Genomic DNA, 24,330 nt, shown 5'->3' on the forward strand with positions numbered 1-24,330 from the left:
AACACCGGCTAATATCGCGGCACGGTGGAAATTCCTTCCGTGTTTTCAAATCTCCTCTCCCCTCTCCGCTTTTTTCCAAAGAAAAACACCCGATCGCCTGCATTTCTCGCGGCGGCGCACGCTCAAATATTTTACTTCCGCCGGAAGAAATATAACCGAGACTTAATCCAGGTTCCGCCTGTTTCAATGCGCTCTCTGCAACCGGCAGACGTGAATGTTTTGAAAACTGCCTGATTTCATATCGGCCGATTGAGAAAGCCGAAATGCAAATTATTCTTTCTCGATGGAGATTGTGCAGATCGGGGCAAGGATTTTATTAATTCTTCGTCAAATAAATTTTGAGATATTTCTGTGTTTTACTTTCCGCGCACACTTGATTGCATAAATTAGTTGATATTATATATCAAATATTTCTTCGAGGATTGTATAATTAACGTGCAAAATCCGTATTAGGTCTCTGTATTTGCTATGCATAAATTGAAGATCTTGATGAGGCAACGAAAAATTAGATTTTCATTTGCCCGTCCCTCCTGCTTATCGAAGAGCTGGATGTACGTATATGCCAGAGTGGAAAGTAACGTGGCAATTATTTTTCCGCCGAATTTTGATATTCATGCCACTTTTACCACTGACACGAGAGAGAACACTGAGCGAATTTTATGCGGGCATCCCGTCGTTTGCAACATACGAGAAAAAGTATAACAATAAGTCGAAACACACAGCGAAGAAGCGGCATTCATTTTATGAATAATTCATCGATCGTGGAAGGTATTAGCGCACGGCACGAGCCGAACAGTAACATGTAAATGAAGCGATAAATTTTGCATGGACAGGTTGTGAGTTCCCCGTAACCTCAATTTGGCACAGTTTCGCTATCTTTGCCTTTTCTTTTTATTTTTTTCTTTTTCGGTCGGCGCGCGTGGGTCGTTAGTGTTTGCCGTACTGTGTCTGCTCCGCTCGTAACTTTGAACCACTTAAACGCACGCGTGAAGCAAATTTAAATAAATAGATTTTCCACACAGTGCAGAATATAATAGAATATTTGTTGGAATAATAATTTATAAATCTCGATGGACAATCTTTTTTCGCGTTGCAATCCATCGTAAATGAACGAATAAGCGCACCTTGCAAATTGCACTCGCTACGACTTAATGGTCGCTTCTGCAATCGTGTCGTTTTCTGCGCCGGTTCATCCGAGTACAGTTTCATCCCGCGAGACCATAAGGCTTATCCGTCAAGAAAATCGAGCTATCCAGACCCCATCAAAATCCGACAGAACTCTTCCAACGCCCTCGACGCCGCCGCCGCCGCCGCCGTCGCCGCTACCGCCGCCGACCCCTTTCCTCGAGGCAGCCACTGAGTAGAAGAGGAACGGGATGGAGGGTAATGGTGGCGCGTTGCGGTTTTCAGTCTTTACGACCGAATTACGACTTTTCAACTATTTTTACGAGAGTTGTTTCAATTATTTCACCAATTTGCAATTAAGAGCACTGCGCACCACCCCCATGCCGACGCCGTCGATGATAGGGGTCGCAAAGGGTTGGCGCCTCTCTCGAGCTTTATGGGGCTGATAATTTCATGATTAGCCAATTAAAGGAAAAAAAATTAAATAGCGCGGCCGGCAGGGGTCGATTGCGAGACAACTTTTGTTAATACATCGAGAAGGAACGGAAGATTTGCAAGAGCTTATTGTTTTCACATCGTAACATCGAATAATTAATCGGGAAACTTGTGAAAAGTGTTTTGCATTTATTTCGGTGAATTTGATCGAAAGGGACATTTTTCTTGAATTTTTAATTGCATTTGATTGCATCAATCGTATAATAAAATATTAAGTAAAGTGTTGATTTCAACTCCGAAATACTTTGTGCCATTGACATTGTATAAATATTTTCTAAAGTAATGAAAAATAAAAGATATTTTAATAATAGAATTATGTGTAATCTTAAAGAGTTGCATCGCTTATCGCGTAAAACATACACAATGCGCTATAAAGAATGGATTAGTTTCCACGCTATGTCGAAAAGTGACGTTATCTCGCAACAGGCTTCCAACTTTTATAACTTGAAAAAAGTTGCGCTAGAGTGAGTGATACAAATTTATTATTAACCCCATTACGTCGCGCAATGCCAACGCACGCATCGTCCGACGAGGTAGGCCTCTCACGCAAAGAAGGCCTAAAACTTTTTCAAACTCCGGCATTCGGTCGCGTCGTATTCTTTAATGACAATGGGGAAATAAGACAATTTGTAATCTCCCGTCTTCGTCGGCGGTATCCTTCGGCTGATCGCCGCCGGTAGCACTTTTAAAGCTGGGCCGATGCGGTCGAGGAGGTCAGTATTTGTTCGCCGCCAGCGTGGCCGGCGGTGGCGGGGTTGTTGGCATCGCGGCCGAGGGGTTTGTCGGGAGGGGCGCAGCTCGAAGGAGCTAGTGGTGCGGAATAACGGTAAGTCTAGTGTTTATTTGATGGCCCGTAATCACGCTATTTTGTCATCAACGGTAGGCCTCCTTCCGCGATGTAGACCGACGTAGGGGTTGGCTCCGCACTTATACTCGCCCTAACTCACCTTCCCCCGGCCACCCGCAGCCCCACTCGAGAAGGAGGAACTAATTCGAAGCACCGTTGCCGCAGTCGGGGCGCATCTTACTTCCGGTATAATTCTAAAACGCAGCGAGGCATAGCACGCGCGTTCAGCGGGTCGAGGCGCATGTACGCAAGGTGTAATCTCGCAACGGCAGAGATTCTTGATACTCCGACGTTCTCATTGTTCTTCCGACCTGACCGTCGCTTGTGATACGTGCACAAGCGCATCGGAACGTATGCGGTGTAATTAATTCACAATGTTGCGAAACCACGTCAATTTTACCGATGTTTCTTTCATACAATTTTAATAATTTGCTGATTTTACAATACTATGCGGCACTGATAATATATTATAAGAAAATTATATATACAAGTCCGAGATTCGTTTCAATTATGACGGAATTCTGTAAACGGTAAACTGCTGAATGGAATACAAACTTGAAATTTGTAATAAAGTCAAGTGGAAAAGTTTACAACCAAAAGGTTAAATGAAACTGTTTCTTTGAAATAATTATTAAAAGTTTATCAATATTACATGTTCGAATGAATTGTGTGAGAGAAAGAATTTGTAAAAGATTGAATCGGCTAAATTGTTGCAACATTGAGAGAGAACTGAAAGAAGTCTTTCTTCTAACTGCAATCAAGTACATATAATCTTTGCAAGTTTCTACAGTTCGCAGAAACCAATACAGCGCTGCGCCTTGATGTGCATAGCGCATAATAACGGTGCAACGCTTGTGAATCATCGGTAAACGGCGCACCCATAAGCACCTATACACTTGCGTCGCATGTTTTGTTGTATCCTTTATACCCGCGATACTGGTGGCATAGCGGTTATTGCATTTCTAATGCGCGTGTAAGTTATTACGGTATCGCCTCCAGCGGCAACGTGAGCGCTTTCAGAATAATGTTGACACGCGTGTCAGATATGAAACCCATTAGCAATTATCCACCGCCTACTAATGATGGAATAGGAAATACGCTAAAGATAAATAAAGGAAATACTTTGGAGGTGAATGCAACGTAATATAATATTGCTCTAATGGGAGTCAATAGTATTTTAAATCTTAGACAGCGTTTAATAAAATAATTTGCATTTGCAAAACAAATTTATACGCACTGTTCACGGAGACGTAAAATGGATTTCTCTTTTGATCGAAAAATATTGGGAAAACAGTTCGCATTATGTTCATTATGTAAGATGCAGGAAATTGATTGCTAAAAAGAATATTCTCACGAAACACGGAGGAGAAATTGATGAATGGTTAATATTACTTTCAGTGATTTTAATGATATTCATTACGAGGTACACGATTTCACTCGATTAATTCGTTGAGGCGTCACCTGTGAAATTAATATACTATTTTTCGGTAGATGTTTCTAAGCCGCATGCAAAATAAACTCATCGTGCGTAGGTGTCGCATCGGGATGCGAATTCCAGATTTGACACGCTTAACGCCCGCGGCGTCGTCGTCTCGCTAAGCGAAACCGATCGCAGTGTTTTGGGAGAGAGGGGGAACAGAGAGAGAGAGAGATAGAGAGAGAGTGAGAGGAGGGGGGGGGGGGGGCAGTTTGTCAGGAAGTGCACGGCTCTGACGTCGTATCGCGGCTGCCTGGCCTAATGGAGCTCTGTGTGTAACAGCTCGTTGAAAGCTTAACACGCATAAGCGAGTAATCCCCGTGTCCCGACGGTTTCTCGATGGAACGCCTCGATTAGCTACCCTTGCCGATTAGGATACCGCAAATCCGTTGATAACTACTCTGCGATCACCTCACCGGTTTATTCCTCGATTGCACCCGATGCTCGACGCATTCAGTTTGTATGACGATACGTGATACGCGCGTGATACAAACAACAACATGCGAGATATTTTATCGGTGTTTTTCCGCTATTGAAACATATTTTGACAGATATATCAACTCGTAACAAATATTGAAAACAAGAAACTGCCCTGAAAAACTTGCGATATTTATGCAGCTCAGCTTTAATATATTATGCATATTATATAATGCACGTTATACAAAGTGTTCCAAACCGAATGTACCGTACTAAAATGCCACATTCCTCAGATTATTTTGAGATAAAAATCTTAATAATCCAAAATGCCGAGGCAATAATAGTTTTTAAATAAGAAGCATTTAAAGTTGCTTCAATTATAATATGCTTTTACGATTTGCTTTTAAATACAGATATAATTTTACGTACAATAAAATATAAAAACAGATCGATATCTGAAGATACTTTTATTACTGTGCGATGTAGCAAGCCTGAGCGCGCGAATTTGGAGCAACTTGATTGATCAATTTTAAATGCCTCCCATTTTGCTATTTTCATTTCAAAATGATCTCAGGAATGTGCCATTTCAGTACGGTGCGTTCGGTCTAAGACACCTTGTATACATATAATTTAACTATTCGTGTGCCAAAGAGCGCAGTTCACTTCACGCCTTCGTTTCACATATGAATAATTAGTTATTTTTACATAATTACTGTTTAAAAAGATGAAGAAGAAACACCGGTTTAATAATTACTAGTTAAGTTCTGACAATTGCGATAAAAATTGAACGCGTTTCCGTTAAGTTTATTCTAGCAACTTGAATAATATAATACGATTATTAGAAGTATTCAAAATACACAAATTACAAACTGCAATGTTTTTGAGATAAAATTAATTACATAAATTTACATAGTTACATGAACGTCTTCAAGATTTGTATTTGTTCGTAAAAAGAATTATTTTTTAATTGTAAATCTGGAATCTAAAAACGTAAAATCTAGACCGACACTCATTTCTTGACAATTATAAGAATGTGATGGAATTTTCGCAAACATTTCTGACAGTTGGTAAATCTGGAAAGTTGTAATCGAGAAACTAGTGAAATCTAGGCTGAGGTGCAAATCTCTTGACAATCTATTATAACAATGTCTCGAAAGTTTTAGAAAAAGAAATTGCCGGCTATCCTTCAACCCCTTTCCGGGAGAGGTCGTCGGCCACGCTAATCGAACTCTTCCTCAAAATAATAGCGGGGCCGCTGCCACCCCTTGCGTATAACGCAAATCTCGCGAGTAGTGCCTAGCCCGGTCCTGACTGCCTCATTATCCGCTTTTAATGAAACTCTTTTCTCCGGGCAGGCCCGAGCTAAGCGCCGTTGCCAAACCTCGTTTAGGCGATACGGATCAGCGTGCTTGCGAGTTCCTACCGGCGAAGACTATAAAGCTTCACCGCGTCCCGACGGCTCCGTTCCATGGACGAGTTCCGGCATCGAAGTTTCGCGCAAGTTTGCCGAGCCGAGGCGGACGTCTCTCTTTTCGCGATGCGCCGAACAAGGACGCGAGAGGAGGGGGTTTGGTCAAAGGGGAAGAAGGAAGGAGGTTCAAGGTGGAAAACGTTTGGGGAGGTGACTGGAAGAGAAGTCGAACGCGTCTGACACGATGCTCGGGCGTACGGAGCCTCTCCGAACCCTTCGGACCAATCCCTCAGTTCGTTCCGGCAGTCTTCGATTCTTACCTACAACCCTTCACGAAAGGAGTGTATGCCCCCCTTGTGCTTTGAACCAAGTTTCGGCAATTATGATCCACGCTATATTCACGCCCCACGCCGCAACTCGATAGTCGTCGCAATTATATTTGCGTGCTTTGTAAAATGCGCCGTCGCGTGGTGCGTAAGCAAGAAGGAGAGAACTCACGCGAGGATCCGAAGAGCTTTGATCGCCCACATACAATCGGTTTATCACTCTAACATATCAGACGAATGGTGTGTGTACGTAATAACGTACTCATTGAATAAATGACGATAATACTGGCGACGCTATCTACAATCAAAAACTCGCTTTTATTTTTCCTATTGCTTTTTATTACTAATAATTGAACTTTTACTATTGAATGAATTCAAACATGAGTTTAATAAATTTTATTAGGTTTATGACGTATACATCTTAATGATAATTGTCGTAACAAGTTTAAGCTCTCTCAATATCTTCAGTCATTATTATGCAAAAATTAAACAACTTTTTGCATTAAATTTGATTATATTTTATAACATGCTAATAATTATTAAAAGTTACTTTTACGTTGTTGTCTGTCACCTCAGTGCTATTAATGTGGCCATATACTTTTAGTCGAAGGTAAATGTAAAAGCACTTGTTTTAAAGCATAAACATAAATTACAATTACATTCCGCATAAATATTTTTTAAAATTTTTATCGTAATATATCTATGCTCAATACATATGTTCTAAACGACAAATATTATTTTCCATAATTGACTTATAGAATCTTGTTTTCAAGCTTCAGAACATTATTAATGTTTTTGACATATCTGTTTCGATAAATCAGATTAAAAGATTGCTTTATATTTTATTCATACGACCACCCTTTCCGATGCCTTGATCAAATTATATTCGTTAAAAGTCATATTTGCGCAACTGTTTGAACGTATTGGCTTGCGACATCGGACGTGAGCGCGTTTCGTGCCATCCCTTTAAGTTTAGCCGGCTTCTTCTTCAGTAACTCATTCCACGTCTCTTGCTTGCCAGCCACGGAAGGTGCGCGGGACATGCCAGAAGACAACTCCACCCCGCGCTGTCCACTGTCTACAGAGAGTCCCCCTTTCCGAGTAACCGAAACCGCAGTGCAACGAAACCGGCAGGGGTTGAACGGCGGTCGCGTAGAAAGGGCGTTGGTGGACCACCCCCACAGTAACCAAAATTTATATACAAAGTATCTTTGCTGACCAGTTGCCGTTGGCGAATAAGTAAAACAGTAAACCGTGCCGCGTGGCGGAGGATGTTGAAGAGGAGAGTGAGACGGGAGGAGAGAGGAATGGAGTGGCTGTGGTTTCACCTCGTAAATTTGTCCCTAGGAATGTGTGGCATTTTTCTCGCGACCCTCCTTACACACACGGCCATTCTTTTGCCGACCTTGCGACGTCTCGGAGCTATTGGAAGCAATCATCCCTCTTTAAGAATATATTCCGTTGTTGTAATATAAATTCTTTAATGCGTTAAATTGCTCGCGTGATGAATAGGTATTAATCATCGTTTACGCGTTTAAATAAGTATAAGAAAAAATTGCATTTTTTTTAAAACATTGTTTTTAAAAATTTCAAATTTTGTTCACATATTCTTGAAGTATGTTTTATGCGGGTGTACACAATGCAGAATTACATAAAAGTAACACATTTCTCAAATTATATTGATAAATAACTTATATTATGTTACGGATAATAGTTTCAAGTTTTTGTTATTATACTGAAATTTATGAGCTTAGATTCTGTAACGTAGAAATGCTATTAAATGTAATTAACCGATGCAGTTGATTGGAACGTGACGATCCAAGCGCAAATTTGTGCATTACTCAATACTTTGGAAGGTAAAACACTTGCCACGTCAGAAAAGTAAGAATTTCTGAATTCCTGATGAGTACATAGCATGCATCTTATAAGGAAACCCCACATAATTTGTCTTCCATTTCTGTTATTTGTACTTTCATATTATTTTTATAATAGAGACGAGATATGATGCATCTTGATATTTTTACAAAATATGTGCTATAAAGCAAGCAGGAAATAAGAAAATCAGGATCTAAAAATTCGAATTTTTACAGTAATATAAAAAATTAAAGAGCTAAAATGTTTTTAGCGACTATATAAAAAAATTAATTACAAATTTTATAAACTTCTCTTTATCGGAAATAGCTTCCTTCAATTATAGTACTTAAAGCGTTTCACGTCTAATAGTAAATATAATATTAATTGTTAATTAATAAGAAATATTAGTGTGAATATAAAATGAAGAATAAGTATATACGTGACAAAAGTACAACGCAGCTTGTTGGTGCAAGTTGGCTTCTCATTTGTGCGCAACGTAACGCGACACTGTCGTCCACGTTATTTTATTTATCGTATATGCTCACGCTGTGTCGCAGTTTACTTTACACACGCGGTTGTATACAAGATCGAGTGTTATCAGACACATGCATTCGCGCTTCTTAGCAACGCAGTTCTGTCGTAAGTTATCGACACGACGTAGGCGCGCAGTATGGAAATGAACGTACATTGTGCGATGCATACGATGTCCCGATACGCCCGTCGCGTTTAGCCGAATTACACGGTAAATTTTGCACGCTATCGAATGGCCACGTTTCATCTGACCAACAGATTCACGTATGTTGTAGGCGCGCGCGTGTGGCGGGGGCACGGATCGTGGACTATAAAACATAACGTAGGGGTTGCATCGGGTCAGATTTAATACTAGAAATGGGAGGGTGTGGCAAACGCGCGCGCGAGAGAGCTCGAGAGATAGAAACGAGCTCAAGCATATCGTGTGCACAGTTATTTCGGCTGGTACACTCTTCCTCAAGAATGGTCATTCCAACGCCAGCCGATGTCCCGCGATTTGATCGAAAGGTAATTCTAATCTACGTATAACGTTGCTGTACTGCTTGTGCGAATATTATTTTTATGTACATCGATGGCACATGACAAAGTTGGTTCAATTATGTGTCAATATCTTAACTGAAAGGAGGAATATTTACAGATGCACAGAAAGCTTAGGCGTAAGTTTAACAAGTTTTGCAGGTTTTCCAAGTTTTGTGTAAGTTTAATCTTGCAAATTATAAAATTATATTTACGAGACGCAGATTTATTTACACGAGGCACGCGATTGCGGATAAAATTTGCGATATAGCGCGGGATGCATTTTTGACAAGGAATGTACATGCTTACGTATACTACGGCGGACGGCTCGTCAGTGTATGTAAGCGTTTGGTATACCTCAGTTGCATGCGGACGGCCAATGCCATCCGCTAAATGCAATAAACACGGAATCTTGCAATTCACCGGTCGACGCTAACATGCTGCGCTCTTCCGTGAAGCCGTAGCTGCAGTCGTTTCTGTTGTACGTATCAAACAAACATTACTTAGTTATAATCGATTAAGCTTACTCCGACGTCAGGCTCGTGACGCGCGCCGTTCCTTTAATTGCCTGATAATCGCATTTCCAATCTATCGATTTACGACACAGTACAGCGTAATAAATGGTAAATCACACATGAAAAACTGATGCAGGTAACATTTTTTTTTAGACAAGCTTATTTTATTTTTCATTACGTACCGATATTATTGTATAAATAGATGAGAAAATAAGCTCTTATAAAAATTATAATAATTTTAGAACTGCAACGAGATGAAAAAAGTGGCCTGATTGTTTCTTCAATTTCAATGCAAAATTATGTGAATAAAGTATGTAACGCAGCAATACGCAAGTGATACGCGTTTCGTGATATCGTGAAAGAAAGCGCGAGAGATATGGTTGATAAAATATAACTGTCGGTTTTGTGCGGCGCGCAACAAAGTGCAGTAGCGAATAATCAACAGCTCATTCGTGGATACGCGTACATTTATCCCGGTAATACTCGCTGCTGGGAGAAAGCACATCCGTAGCGGCAACAAGACAAAGCGGTGTGGCGACGGCGGATGTGTGTCGTTAGTATTTAGTGTTTAGTTAACATCGGGGATGGAGAAGCCGCCAGTGTTTGTAATTGGTACAGTTTAGAAGCGACGAAAGCGATTGTGTACCTCACAGATTTCGGCCCGGGCCCTCCGAGAGGTTGCGCGGTTGCGTAACTTTTGTCTGTCGGGCGACGATGCCGCGGTGCGCGTCGCCAGTCAGTTTCAAAGCCGCACGGGAAAACGGCACGCCACATGGCGCGGGTACGCGTATCGCGGTCGTTACTACAATTAGATATTCGCTCCGGTCTGATCTCCAAATAATAACACCGAAGGCTCATGCCAAAGGTCTTAGCAGACGAAGCTTCTGTCCTCCTTGCTGATATTTAAGCGCTCAGCAATAGTTGTTTGCGCTCTGCAAATTTGGCCGTGTCAATTTTTGTCCGACGCCTCGAATATCCTTTTTAGCAGTTTGTGAGAAAAGTGTAATCTCCTTATCGCTGCTGAAAATGCTTTAGAAATTATTTTAAGGATATGTTATGAAAGTTGATAAGTTTAAATTAATAAAAAAATAATCAAAAATTTCATCTTTATATATGTAACATAAATGTATTTATTCATATTTCACTTGAAAGAATTTATCTCATGGCTGAAAGTTTATAACACAAGAGTATAATCTTGGAATTATGTAAATTAAAATCTTTATTATATATTTTAAAAAATTGTTATATTTTAAATTTTGCAAGTGTTTGAATTTATTTATCTTAACGCACACTTGGAACTTTAATCGAATCTGGTCATTGAAGGGAGCTGAAAATACGATGAGCATTAAATAACTGTCTATAGCTGGCGCGAATGATACATGTTATTGGACTAATGACCTTAGCGATCGATATACTAAAAGTCTCTATACGAATCAACAGCTTTTAAAAGACGAATGCAATACGAATATATCTCCCGTGCATTAGTTGAAGCTATTAAATCCTAGTCTAATTTTGCAATTCGAATAAAGCGCAATGAGAGAAAACGCTTCGTTCACTAGCATCTGGGAATGCAATCCGAGAGCGATGCGCTTGCGCATTATTAACTCGAATGAATGACGCGATAGGGTTTTTATATCCATGACTTAGTATTCAGGAAGGCGTATACCCACTTATTTGGAGATCAAGAGCTCCCTCGAGCGAGACGACTTTAGACCGGGTACTCTTTCGCCGACAACACCCCGTATATTTCATTTTTAAACAACAAAAAAATGCTAATGCACCGTCGTGCCCGTTATCGGCTCGGCTCTGTATATGAAATAATAAATAATCGGGTAAGCCCCGACGCCATTATTTTTACGTCGACTTTACTTCGGAGATACACATTTTCCCCGGGTTATACTTTCTGCGTCGCCCGTTTCGTTATATACGTACAGTACGTGACATCGACTATAGTGGTGGAATTTTACTGCCGGATAACTTGTCGTAATTCTCAAAATAACTATTGCGCGAAAATATTTTCAACAAATGTCAATACATAAAGACAGACAGAAAGAGAAGGGGGGGGGGGAGAGAGAGAGAGAGAAAGAGAGAGAGGGCTGGTAAAGGTGTGGAGGAGGGGGGGGGGGAGAGAGCGCGCGCTTATATTTAGTAAAATATTTATTTCATTAAAGTATTTGACTCTTTTTATTTGAATAATAAATCTTTATTAATTACTATATATTTTTAAAAGTGCGCACGTGTGACAAAAATTTCTGATCGAAATAAGAATGATTTTTGGTTGTTGAAGCAGTCAATATCGTGATAACAATAAAACTAATATTTTACAGCATAGAACAATATTTAAGTTAAAATTGTTTTGATCATTGTATTCAATACTTGATATGACATGACATATCTTTTGACTTGTCAAGGTTTACAACAGGTATTTTCGAGAAAATAATTCATATGCAAATTACTTTGAATAGATTGTATAAAACACGCCGCGCTTCCTCATGAATTCAGCGAGAATATGATAAACATACGAAATCTTTGACCGGCAACTGTTTCATGCACTTTTGAAATTGCAGAATAATAATGCACTGTAACAAGAGTTGTGCATAATTTTCTCGATATGATACTTGGTGTACTGCCAGTTATTCCGACATGGAATCTTAAGAACGTTGTCAGATTGCAAATAGTAAATAGCTGCCGCATTAACATCCCACATCCAAGTGGAAAATTTACAGTTTGCTGTCCGCTACGACGTACTAAAATTTATCTGTCTCAAACTCAATCATTTTAATAAAATTTTCAACAGAGAGCAGAGTCCACATATTGCATTGTTATATTGTTTAATTACGTTTCACGTTGCAAATAATATGTACACGTATCCAATTGGAGAAAAATAAATTTTATGAAAAGATTAGAAATTAAACATTTAGCCTTTATTTGCTTCTTGAATTTTTTAGATTTTTACAATATATCTTAAAGTAAATATTTATATATCAAATGAAACAAAGACAAATTCTTAAAGTAGAAATGTATTGTGTACTAACTACATGCATAGGAAGCACGGTGTAATGCGATGCTCAGATGTGTGCAAAAAGAAAATTGAAAAATTTGACGCTGTTTGAAGAGTTTGATGTTGAATATTACTCGTGCGAGAAAAGGTCGCGGTCGAATCAGCGTCAATCAGAGCCTTGCCTTGGCACCCACGCTGTAAACCAAATCGAAAATTCAATTGAATGTCGCCGAATTCTCGCCGGAATATCAAGTTCACCAGACTTTGGGCTTCCGTCTGTGTAAGACAGACAGCGTGAATTGTGGCCAATGTAAATTTTATTTTTCACATTATGCAAGTTTCAACATCTCTTTAAAGTTTGTTCGTCTTCAATGTCTTGGCTTTTAATGCGAGTGTTGACTGATGAAATCTTAATATTTATTGACACAAAGCATTGCTTAATTATTTTTTGTATACAAATTGTGTCGCAGTAATATGATTCGTTACTATGGTACATAATATTTCGTAATTGTGATGACATTTCTTAATTATTGTTTTAAAGTATTTCTTTAGCTTGTTATTATTGCATCACTTATATATAATTCTTTATCATTTTTTGCTTTGTTTGCAAAAACTTTAACATGTTGAAATAAAAAAATTTATTCAGTGAATAAATTTATTAATTAAATATAATAATTTCCTGTTGTACATTGATGTTGCGCGATAACTTAATCGCCTAAATTTTCTGTTGAAACTAATGAAGAAATTTTATTAATTATGTAGTTTAATAATTAAATTATTGATCTGATTAGAAATATTTACGAGGCTATCACAATTGCATTAACTCCATCGCTGTTGGGCATGTATTTTTGCGTAATTCTCAGAGGAGGAGAAATGATTTGCTATATAGCGCAGGCGTCGGGGCTTAGGCCGAGATTGAGAAGCGGCCGTGCGAAAGAATCAGGCAAATCACGGGGTCCCTTCTCATCGAAGGGATGCTCGATCAAACAGAAATTCCCCTAAATAAAGAAGGTTATCGGACTATAAACTTAACGCGCGGATCGATAACTGCGGCGCGCTTATTTTCCGACTTTTATCGCGAAACTTTTGTTGTTTAAATAAATCATCGCTCTGTGCTGAACACGGGATTACGCGGCGGTATTAACGGCAACACGTATGTACATATGTATTCATATTTATTTACGCAATTATCCACGCCGGCCAATGCGCAAAAAATATAATTGGCCGTGTTTTACGGCTTAAAATACGGATTGCTCGACGTCAAAACATATTTGTATCACGAAGCGACTTTTCATCAACAACATTCGATAAATCGGTGCATGATTTTATGCAATTGTCTGAATATGATTTTTGTCATTTTGTATAGTCACATATGTAAAAAATATTCCAATATTCCAATTTCGGGGATGAGCACGGTAGCTATTTTCTGTGTTGGTTTTAGTCAAATTTTGTTATAAATCGCGCATTTTTTACGATTATTTAAACATTACAACAGTTAAATGGGAAGCATAAGGTGGCAGAATATTTGCAATTTGCATAAATACATCCACATGGCATCGTGAAGGTTTTAATAAAATTTATATTTTTATGTGACACCTTTTTTAAATACTTTATATTTATGTATTATATACAAATTGCACACACAGTGTGCAAAAAATAGGAGAGATAAAAGTTATCGGAATATGAAAAAATAATATGCAGAAACTCATTTTATATTTTCCTCCTGCTTTATGCCATTATGTTTCAAACATTTACTTGGCGTGTCACGGCGTTCATCAAAAACAAAATAAATCGTGTAAAGGATCTCATTATGCATTTGAAGATGATGCCGGGTGAAATACCATATTTAATTTTTATTGTATCAGCTATATGCATTGGTCTGCGTCTCCGACAGCGGCTCGGAAGTACCAGTAGGGGTGGCGAAGGCCATCGTAGATACCCAGCGAGCACTGTAAACGCGGGGTGTATGTAAATATAGCGTGATACATTGGATACTCGCTTATAAACACCCCATTTTTATTCGGGTAGCGTTTCGCCACCCGGCACCCACCCTTTCTATCTACCACCGCGTTTCTTAGCTGCTGGCCTACCAAGAAAAGGAGACAGCACCTAGCTATTATTTTTGCGTTTTTATATGACATCACGCGCAACACCATCTCCAACTTGGTAGCGAATATTTTACCAAAATTGCGGGAAAAAATGTAAGTCACTGTCCAAGTAATGAACAATATTTGTATAATAATTTTGTTTAACTGAATTTGTAAATATCACATTGATATAAATAAAAATATTTTTATTTGAAATATTTTTATTTATATACTGGCTATTATATTGCTGGAAATCTGTACATATTGTATAAAATTTCATAGAAAAAACGAAATGTTATAACATAATAAGTGACAAAGAAAGATATAATATACATATTTGCATCGCTCGCATTAATTCTGTTAGATTCAGCATTTCTCGTTTGGTTTAGCTATATCGAGAATTGAAAAATCTCTCTTTTGAAAAATCTTGCCTAATCGCGCACACACACACACACACACACACACACACACACACACACACACACACACACACACACACACACACACACACACACACAAATGCTGTGATGGCATTAAATAAAATATATCCTGCTAATATATACTGTTAAAGAAAACACGATCAAAGAAAAGACGGAAAGCGTCAAAATCTCGATGGGGGAATTACGATGTATTATTTATATTCAATATATAAGATTATATTGTATTAAATATCGTTTTTTGATACGTTATTTGCTTTGGAAGAAAAAATTTTTTAACATTTCTTGACGTTTTAAATGTTATAAAAGAAAAAATAAGCATTATGATCAGTAAATCATTGACTTAATGAGAGTGATGGTAAATCGTGTCTTCTTCACACAAATTAACCTGATGATCTGATTGTGCAGATCGGACTACTAGATTGTCTCATCGTTCATATCGAGTGGCCTTGAGAGATGTTGTTGCCCTCGCGAGCGCCCAGTCAGGTTCACAGTTTCCGAGAATGAATGCCGGATCGGAGTCGCGATGCATCTTTTTCGCACCGTCTACTTTTTCGCTGAAATCGCTTTGAACGTTTCGTATTATGTAGCTTCATGGATTCCACACGACATTTTTTGTTACGTTTCTTTATCATTCATTAATTTATGACTGTGAATATTCGGGAGAGAAGATTAATAGCTATGCAGCAAGATACTTATTGGTTTTGTGACAGGTGATTATTAATTCCTTAACAATGTTAATCTTTTCAAACGTGGAAGCTGCGTAATTCATATTTCATACGATCATGCATGAAAAGTAAATTGCGGGAATTAAAGGATTTTAATAACCTAGTTATGAAAATGCATTACTAATGAAATAATCAACTGCATATTTAACACTATAAATTTGCTTTCATAGATGATTAAAACATTGATCGGTATCCGCATGTAACCTTCTCTGGATTTTTATGCATTTATATTGAATAAGTATTATCTGAACGAAACGGGATTATATGTAAAAAATATATTTACAATAGAATTATTTATAATTTTTTGTACTTATGCGATACAATTTTCCAGATAATATCGTTAAAAAGGTCAGATTTATTTTTTTCACTGTACGAAGTGAAAGGTGTAGATACACGCGTAGTAATATCGACGTTCGTCTGGCTCGTACGTATCGATTTGACTTTGGAAATTCGACACCCACGCATAGGGCGCACGTGTTAATGTTATTTACGCCGTGATGTTATTTATGCGTGCCAACTCGTGTTTGAACAAGTGTGCCACGATGACGACAACGCCCGTCGAAATTGGGAAAAAGTGTTTGTCAGCAAACGAACGCGCCAACGATCACAAATAATTTTAAGCCGGCTAATGGTAAGGACGCCAATCAGCAAATTGTAGTGTGCCGCGAACGTTCCCTCTTTTCTCCCGACGATAAAACTCGCGACGGCAATCTAACACGATTATTAATTCGGCATAGCGCCTTAAGCGTTGCGCAAACATCGATAAGAGGAAACGTGTGTGTTTTACACACCGCGCGCGACCACAGAATTTTATATTACTTCGCGATGTTCGTATGACGTAAAAAAATGCAACTATTTCGTAAAATTTTGTAATTTGCTTTTTGATTGCTTTAGACGAGAATATCTGACAAATTAATACAAGTTTTCATCTACTTTGATCTAGCTCATTCACTTTTAGCAACATGATACATATATTGGAAATCAAAAACTACATTCCTATTATCTACGATAAACTTTTAAAAATTGTTGGTAAAATAATTAGGAGAAATATAAATATAATAATGTAAGATCTGAGTATAAAGAACGTATATATGTACAATATATTGTTATTTTTACATTTTATACTCGATTTATAAGCAATCTTCTTTCATAAATTAAAACAAACCGAACGATTCTAGTTCATTACTTTGCGAACTGATTTATCGCATCTTAATTTAAATATTGATTGCTACAAGTTAAAACATATGCAATGTTGTTTGAGTACACGCCATGGTATGTGTGGACGCGTCTCGTTCCTCAGGTACGCTGTCGTATGTAGTCAGGTGACTAACGCAGTGGTCATCAACCACAACTGCAGCGACGTTCCGAACAGAAATTTATACACGTCGTGTGCAGTTCTATAAAAAGAAAAGGCCAAACTGCTCCAATTATTAATGCAGTATTGATTTTAAGAATTCAGAAAATATATACGTTGATCATTATTAATTATGTGTAGATGTCGGAAAGAAATTTATGCAATTCTTACAACTTGTATAAATAACAATTTCTATGAAACCGCTTTACTCTAGAAATATTCTAGAAATTCTATTTCTAGTTTGTAGATCATGTAGAAAAGTCTTGATCGTATTTGAGATATTTCAACGATCGTTCTGTTTTTTCTTTTAGTATTTCTACATTGTTTCTCGGATGGATAAAATAACTTTTAATATCTCATAAACTAGATTCGTCATAATCTAAAACGGTTAACTCAGGCATCGATTCTCTCAGCTTAAAACACTTGATGATTATTGTCACAATTTGCTTGTTGATTGAGATTTTAGAATTTTATACAAAGTTACAGTTGAAGTGACAAATAGATAAAGTTTTGCTTGGGACGGAACATCAAAGTTCATTCTTTCACTTGTGTCAAACTTGGTGATGTGTGTAAAGCACTGTATAAAGCTCGTAACTACAGGTGTTGCTTGTATCATTGCTCGCTTTGTACACGGAGTGGAGAAAGCGTAATCCGCATTAAATGCATTCACGTATCGCAAGCTAACGGCGAAAGTGTTCTCATTGCTTTTTCCTCTTTTGTTCCTACTGTGAGGTAAACAAGAAGAAAATAGTAAAGGGAGCCCGGGTATGGGAACGGCCAAGTGTCAGTGTGTACGAAGAGCGCTGTTTATTAAAGGGCATTAATCTGCGAATCTGTAACGGGTGTCCGCTTTAGCTCTCGCGGCGAAACGATATTACTTAGCGCATTTCCGTGATGCTCTCTTAAATTGCGTTTTGTAATTAGCCAAGAGGCAGCACGGTTACCCACGGCTTGTATCCACGGTTTCCTCGGCAGTTCCTATTCTCCTCCTCTTTTCAACTTTTGCACCGGTCCTTGTTCTCGTCGTTCCTGTCCCTCTTTTCTCTCGTCTTCCCACCGCTCGTCGAGTCCTCTTTCTCGAGAGCGTCCCGCAAGATTCATAATTGCATTTGTCATATTTTACGCTATGTATACTGGATACACGTCGTTATCCGGGTTGACTTTGTGTCAAAGACCACGTCAGTCTTGCGATTATAATAGAGATATTAAGGTTTGTTTCTACATTGCGTCAAGAATTAAATACTATATTAGCGTGTCCTTTATTGTTATTTATATAATTTATTCTTTAACACGAATGGTTACAATTTGACACAGATTTGGTAAGGATTTTTTACTGTTACTAAATTTAACATTTAGCAAATATAATAACTTTATATTTCTATATATTATTCTATTATTCTCATTTTACGAAGTACAAAATGTACATTTTTGAAAAATGTATAATATATTAACGTCGCATATTATCTGTTTCATATCGATTCAAGAGATAACAAATAAAATAATTGATTATATTTTATACAAAAAGCAATTAAATTAAATCAATTAATTTATATTGTCAGTAACAAGTCACTTCTTTAATAATTCAAGTTGAGGAAGTACGGTTCTAAGGCGCAGTGAAGCAATTCAACAGTTGCTGTTGAAATAATAGTTCGAATAAGCCGCGAGCGTTCTATCTTCGGTGCGGATATATTACACGTTGTTTGCATTATGCACAACGCTGCTCTAGAAAGTAAACGCGAATGCGGAGAATTCACGCATATCGCAACTTTATGCCTGCGAAGTGGTTGCTAAGAATACCTCGCGTGTTGCAGCGCGAACCAACGCGACCGGAGAGGGTCGTATAATGTTAACTTTGGCTGGAAGTGACGTAACTTTAATATTATTATATGTAATTATCAACGGAAATATATTCGCGCAACGCGTGAGAATTGACTGATTTCTATCACTTTGAATATTTTGACTTATAAATACGCATATGCTTCGCATTTCTTCAATCATGTAAAGCGGATTTTCTATCTTTCACATAAATTACGGCTTTTCTGTTCACTTATAAATTGAATGACAAAGAAAACATATTCTTTATAATTGTAATGTAAAGTTGTTTATAACATTATTTGCATGAAGAGAAAAGATATTAAGAATATGAATCAGATAAATGAGATACAACATTTATATCAATTATCAGTCGCAATGACTCGCTTATTATTATCGCATTCATTGAATACATTCATTAATCGCGGTAATAACGACGTGACACACGTGAGGTGATATATTCTCAGCATGTCTCAGAATGGCGTATTAGTATTAATCTTATTTTTGACTCGTGAGTCACCGTAATGCAAATTACGAGTCGCCTGGCGCAATCCTGGCTATCACTATTGAGGATCGCGATTACGGCGTCAGCTGTTGGTCGCGTCTTCGCATGGTGTACGTGCCATAGTGTCAGTACCGGTTATTAGTATTAGAATCAGCGTACAGTTGGAGGTTTCTAGCAAGAGAAGGCAAAACAGACCGGAAAAAGCACAGAGGGACCGAGAGACGCTCGACTCCGTTATACTCTTTTCGTCGTCTCGTCTTCGTCTTTGAAACACGCACGCGTTTCTGTCTTTCGCGCACACACGCGGAGGCGGCGGGCTCGTTCTCGCTCGGCAAAACTTAACAAAACAATTTGCTCCAAAGCAAACAACGGCATCCGGTTTACTTGTGAATAAACAACATATTTATTTTTAGAGGCTCCGCGCTCGTAACTCGTTTGCTCGGACGACCGCGTTCGCAAGCGCGAGCGCGTCTATTTGTCGGCGTTATATGAGTTAACTACTGGGCGGATAAAAATTCTCGACAAACGCTTTGTATCTATGTGAATCTTTCTTGAATTTCTTGTTGAATTTCGTAAGAACCCATGTAATCGTCATAGTATCATTGACATTATCTGACAAATTGTGCAATTTATGATCTGATATTATTTTATCATTATTTTATGTATGTTACTTTGATGGTTTTTATGTAAAAAAAAAGAAAAGAAAAGAAAAGATAATTTTATCTTCAAGATAGAGTTTAGTAACAGAAAATTGAATACATTTTTTATTATAAGAAGTAAATGATATTGTGCAATTGAATATTATTATAATAATTTATAACAGTGAAAAATGCTTTTGTACCGAAATGATTAGGAGCCAAGTTAGCAATTTTAGAAATGTATACGCTGCGCGGAAGAAGTTAAAATAAAAATCAATGTGCATTTAGCAGCTGTTAAGTATGCGATAATGGTATACATATTGATGAAAATGCGAGTTAACATCCAGACGATGTGACAAGCGATTTCCATTGATGGCGTTAACCAAAGTGATAAATTAGTCCCATTACGTGGATTTGGCATAAATTTGCCAATATTGCCCCCGCTGTATATTAATTACTAAATAAACTGAAATGTCTCCGCAACTACATTATTTATGTCAATCAAAGTGTGAATCGATGCATCGTTTATACTGTTTTGCGAAAAATCCGTTTATACTTACAATCATCCGGTAATTTCGTAAATAATCAAATCATAAATTTGAATCGTGCAATTACTGGAACTGTATCGATCTCACGGAATAACCGTGAACGGATTGCATATTCATCATCCGAGAGTGCCATTTCAGACGAGACATTTCCTCGTTTGGTCAATGATCCTGGAGACGTGTTATACTCGCGAAAAAATTAGCATGTAGAAGGCAGTAGTAAAAATAATAATTGACGAGATTATTCGACCTCCTCGTGAGACACTCGGAACGAAATGAAACGTTTTATCGCCGTGCCGTGTCTGAGGGTGTCTGCGAGGGACGGCGCGAGTTGTTCTTTCCTCTTCCCTCTCTTTCTCGCACGAGAGAGTGATCGTAATCATATTTTCAGGGGGATGGATTTATGCAACGTGCCGCCGTCGCCTTTGTACATAAAACACATTTAAAATTCTCGAGACGCGACCGGAAGGTGCACGCTCCCGTTTCTGTCGATAGCGCGAGCCGCCCGCGCGTCGGTGGTATCGCCGCGGGGGTTGTAATTGGCAATATCTATCGAATTTTACAATAAATCTCACCGTGCCCCGAAGGAGGGCCTAGGGGGGGGGAAGGGAGGGGTTGGACCGCCGCGGCAATAAAACACCGAGTAGTATCGCGAGGGGTTGCCGCGCCGTGCACTTAACGACTTATCTTATCTGCGAATTAGGTCGCGGTTAGAGCTCCGTTTAACGCGGAGCTACCAGAGGCACGCCGCTGTAATCGTAACCACGTGATTTATGTCGGAAGTGTTATTAGTCTACAGGAGCAGTTTTGTCATCTTTCTCCGGATGAAATTATTTATTAATAAATCTAAATGGTTATTACACCAAAATATCATCGATTAAAGAATCCATTATTTTCTACAACTTTATGTCTTGTCGTGTTTTACGTATTTTGGATATTTATTAAATAAAAGTGTTAGCTGTATCAATATCAACTGCAATATATTCTTTCGTATTATTGCGAATTATACAAAAAGTTTTTTAGTATTTTTTCGAATCGTACGACAATGTTTCTATATTTAATATTGATATAATATTTACAAAACGTTGAATACGATGTGCGTTATCAGGCATGCTGACAAATTTTTGAAAACGTGTCATACGTGCATGTTCGAATGACTAGTCCTTGAGAAAACAGGCGTTAATGTTTACTTTAACGCTTATAAATAATTAAATTAGCTGATGCACAGAGTAATCACTGCTTCAATTGCGATGCATTAGATCGATAATTTGCCAAGTATATAAACATATCTCTCGTTTTATTTTATTTTATCTTACATATATATTTTTCGTATTATAATGTATTGATGCTTATAAATAATTTCAACACATTATTGACTAAATGTTTTAAAATAAATTATACGACGTAGCGTGTAAGAATGAATAAAATTTGTTACTTCTTCGACTATTCGGGAGACTAATTTCCTGCAGCTGGGATAAGAAATGCATTTTAGCGATGCAATTGTTGTTCTACGAGGAAAATGAATCCATGTTCTTTCATTATATTGGCATTATCCAATTTTACGGTAATCATTATATATAAATATAAAAGGCGTTAACTGCAACTGATCTTGCCTGGAGACAGAGAAGTTAATTAAAATCGCCGTCAATTCTGCCTTGCAACATGTCTGCACACGTGACGCGATTTGACAATGAACATATCGAGACGGAGGGACGTTGGATCTTCGGTTTGTCGCGTAGCCGTAAAAGATCCGTTTGTTTATTTCCACGTGACACAATACTTAACATACAACATTCTATGATGCCGCGTGCGGGATGACGACGTGCATGACGACAAGCAGGAGAACTGTAGTGTGCATTGCGTGTTTTGTTTGCGGGTTTTCTTTTGTCGCGTGTATGTCCAGCTGCGCGTTGAGAACACGGCTCATGCAAATGCACTGCACAATGTGTCTCAATAGCCTCCACATATTTATATATGCTATCCGGTTCAGCATTTTCCACCACGACTGTTTATTTCTGCCTCGTGTACGAAGAATATATGAGGCTCTCTTTTTTGGAGAAAGAGTGACAAAAAGGAGGAAAATCAGAAAAAGAAAGAGAAAGAGAAACCGGGAGAGGGGGGGGGGTGGAAGAGTATGGCTAGTAAGCAAGTTTCATCGACCGTGCGCGACAATCGTTACCTTATCTCCCTATGCCCTATTGTACGTATGTAGAAACAGTTACGTTTTGCAATTACACATTTCGATGTCGACTTTACGATTCCAAAGTCGACGTAACTTTTTGCCTTATTTAATACGATTGAAGATCTGTTTCGGTTTCCGTATAAATATCGTGTCTAAGCGATATTTTTGAGAGTTTAATGTTTGAGAATGATATTATCGAATTTAAAGTCTATTGAAATGTTGAAAAATTGTAAAAATAAACGCAAGTAATTTTTTTTTACTATTTACGCTTTAAAACAGCGACGCATTTCTGAGGTTTACATAACGCATATGTATGAACAGAAATTGGCTAATTATACCGTGCCAAAGTAATTTAGGATCTCGGTCATATTCCACGTTGATTCCTATAAATCATTATGATTGCATCATTATGATTTTGGCCAGCTCTCAGGGTAAAGATATAGCCGATTTTTATAACGCATATATGGAGTCTCTCGTATGCTAATAATTTATTAGCAAGTATCTTTCAAGTAGAAGATGACGTTGCCTTTCTGATTTAGAGTCTATCTTAATTGCATAAATTTGATTGCATATATTTTTAAATATTATATTTCTAGATATTCATAATTAACCATAACTACAGTTATGAGTATCGCGATATTAAAAATCTGTCAACACGATTGGTAAAAAAGAATTGAGAACGACTGCACCAAAGCGTGCTGCGTATATGTTTTAATAAATCTAGCAACACACATGTCTCGTTTTTTACGGCGAAAAACGCGATTTAAAATAACGGCAATGTAAATAAAACTTTACATCATGAAATACGGAACATAAAATATCGCCAGTATCAATAGCACATAAAATACTCCATTGTGTGACGTTTAGTAAAATATCATATTTTAATTACATTCGCTCGTGTATTCTTTCGTCACGGATCTTTGAGGTCTTTTTCAAATCGACTAGCGCTCTTTATTTCCCGGACAGTGCGTGAAATGCCGGTGTATCACCTCGCGCGAGAAAAATGAATATTAATATAATGGCGAGCGGCACGACTTCCTCTCGACGAGGCAACGAATAATATAATAGCCGGTCTGTAAGAGATGCGTCTGCGACCGAGAGGGCGAAGCACCCGAAGACGAAGTGTTCTCATTATACCCGCTGATTTATGTGCGTGCCACCTTGCCGTCGGAAGAGATTCTAGGTTAGAAATAAAGTTAAAAGAAAAATAAGGCTTACGGGGTGCAAAGTCGAGAAAGAGTGGAGGGGGATGCCGCGGCTCGCGGAATATATTACAAAAATAAGCTCACCGGCAAGTGGCGAGACGCGGCGTGCGGAAAAGCGCCGAAAAAACTTTGAAACTCCGGGAGCCTCCAAGATCGATGCCCCTCGACCTGCCCCGTCGTGTAACTTTTCTTGTTTATTGAGGCGCAAGAATAAAAACCCGCGGTCACGATTCGCGCAATCATGCAAATAACATGACGTATTTCTCTCATGAAATTTGCGAAAAAGTCTTTGTAGTTTATTGCCAACGGAACTTTTGAAGGA

General features: G+C 38.2%; 1 protein-coding gene across 10 annotated transcripts in view; it reads left to right on the forward strand.

The window, feature by feature from the left end:
* The window catches only part of LOC105676570 (forkhead box P), a 286,205-nt gene that overhangs the window by 115,341 nt on the left and 146,534 nt on the right, over nt 1-24,330 (forward strand). Inside the window, exon 1 of one of the 10 annotated variants that reach the window (XM_067356019.1) lies at nt 17,573-17,576. The exons of the other annotated variants lie outside the window; for them this stretch is intronic. The gene's annotated coding sequence lies outside the window, so the exon portion shown is untranslated. Of the gene's footprint in view, nt 1-17,572; nt 17,577-24,330 lie in introns of those variants that run through there. 10 annotated transcript variants of the gene reach the window in all.

This window comes from Linepithema humile, chromosome 5 (genome assembly GCF_040581485.1).
Source record: "Linepithema humile isolate Giens D197 chromosome 5, Lhum_UNIL_v1.0, whole genome shotgun sequence".
Classification (NCBI taxonomy): domain Eukaryota; kingdom Metazoa; phylum Arthropoda; class Insecta; order Hymenoptera; family Formicidae; genus Linepithema; species Linepithema humile.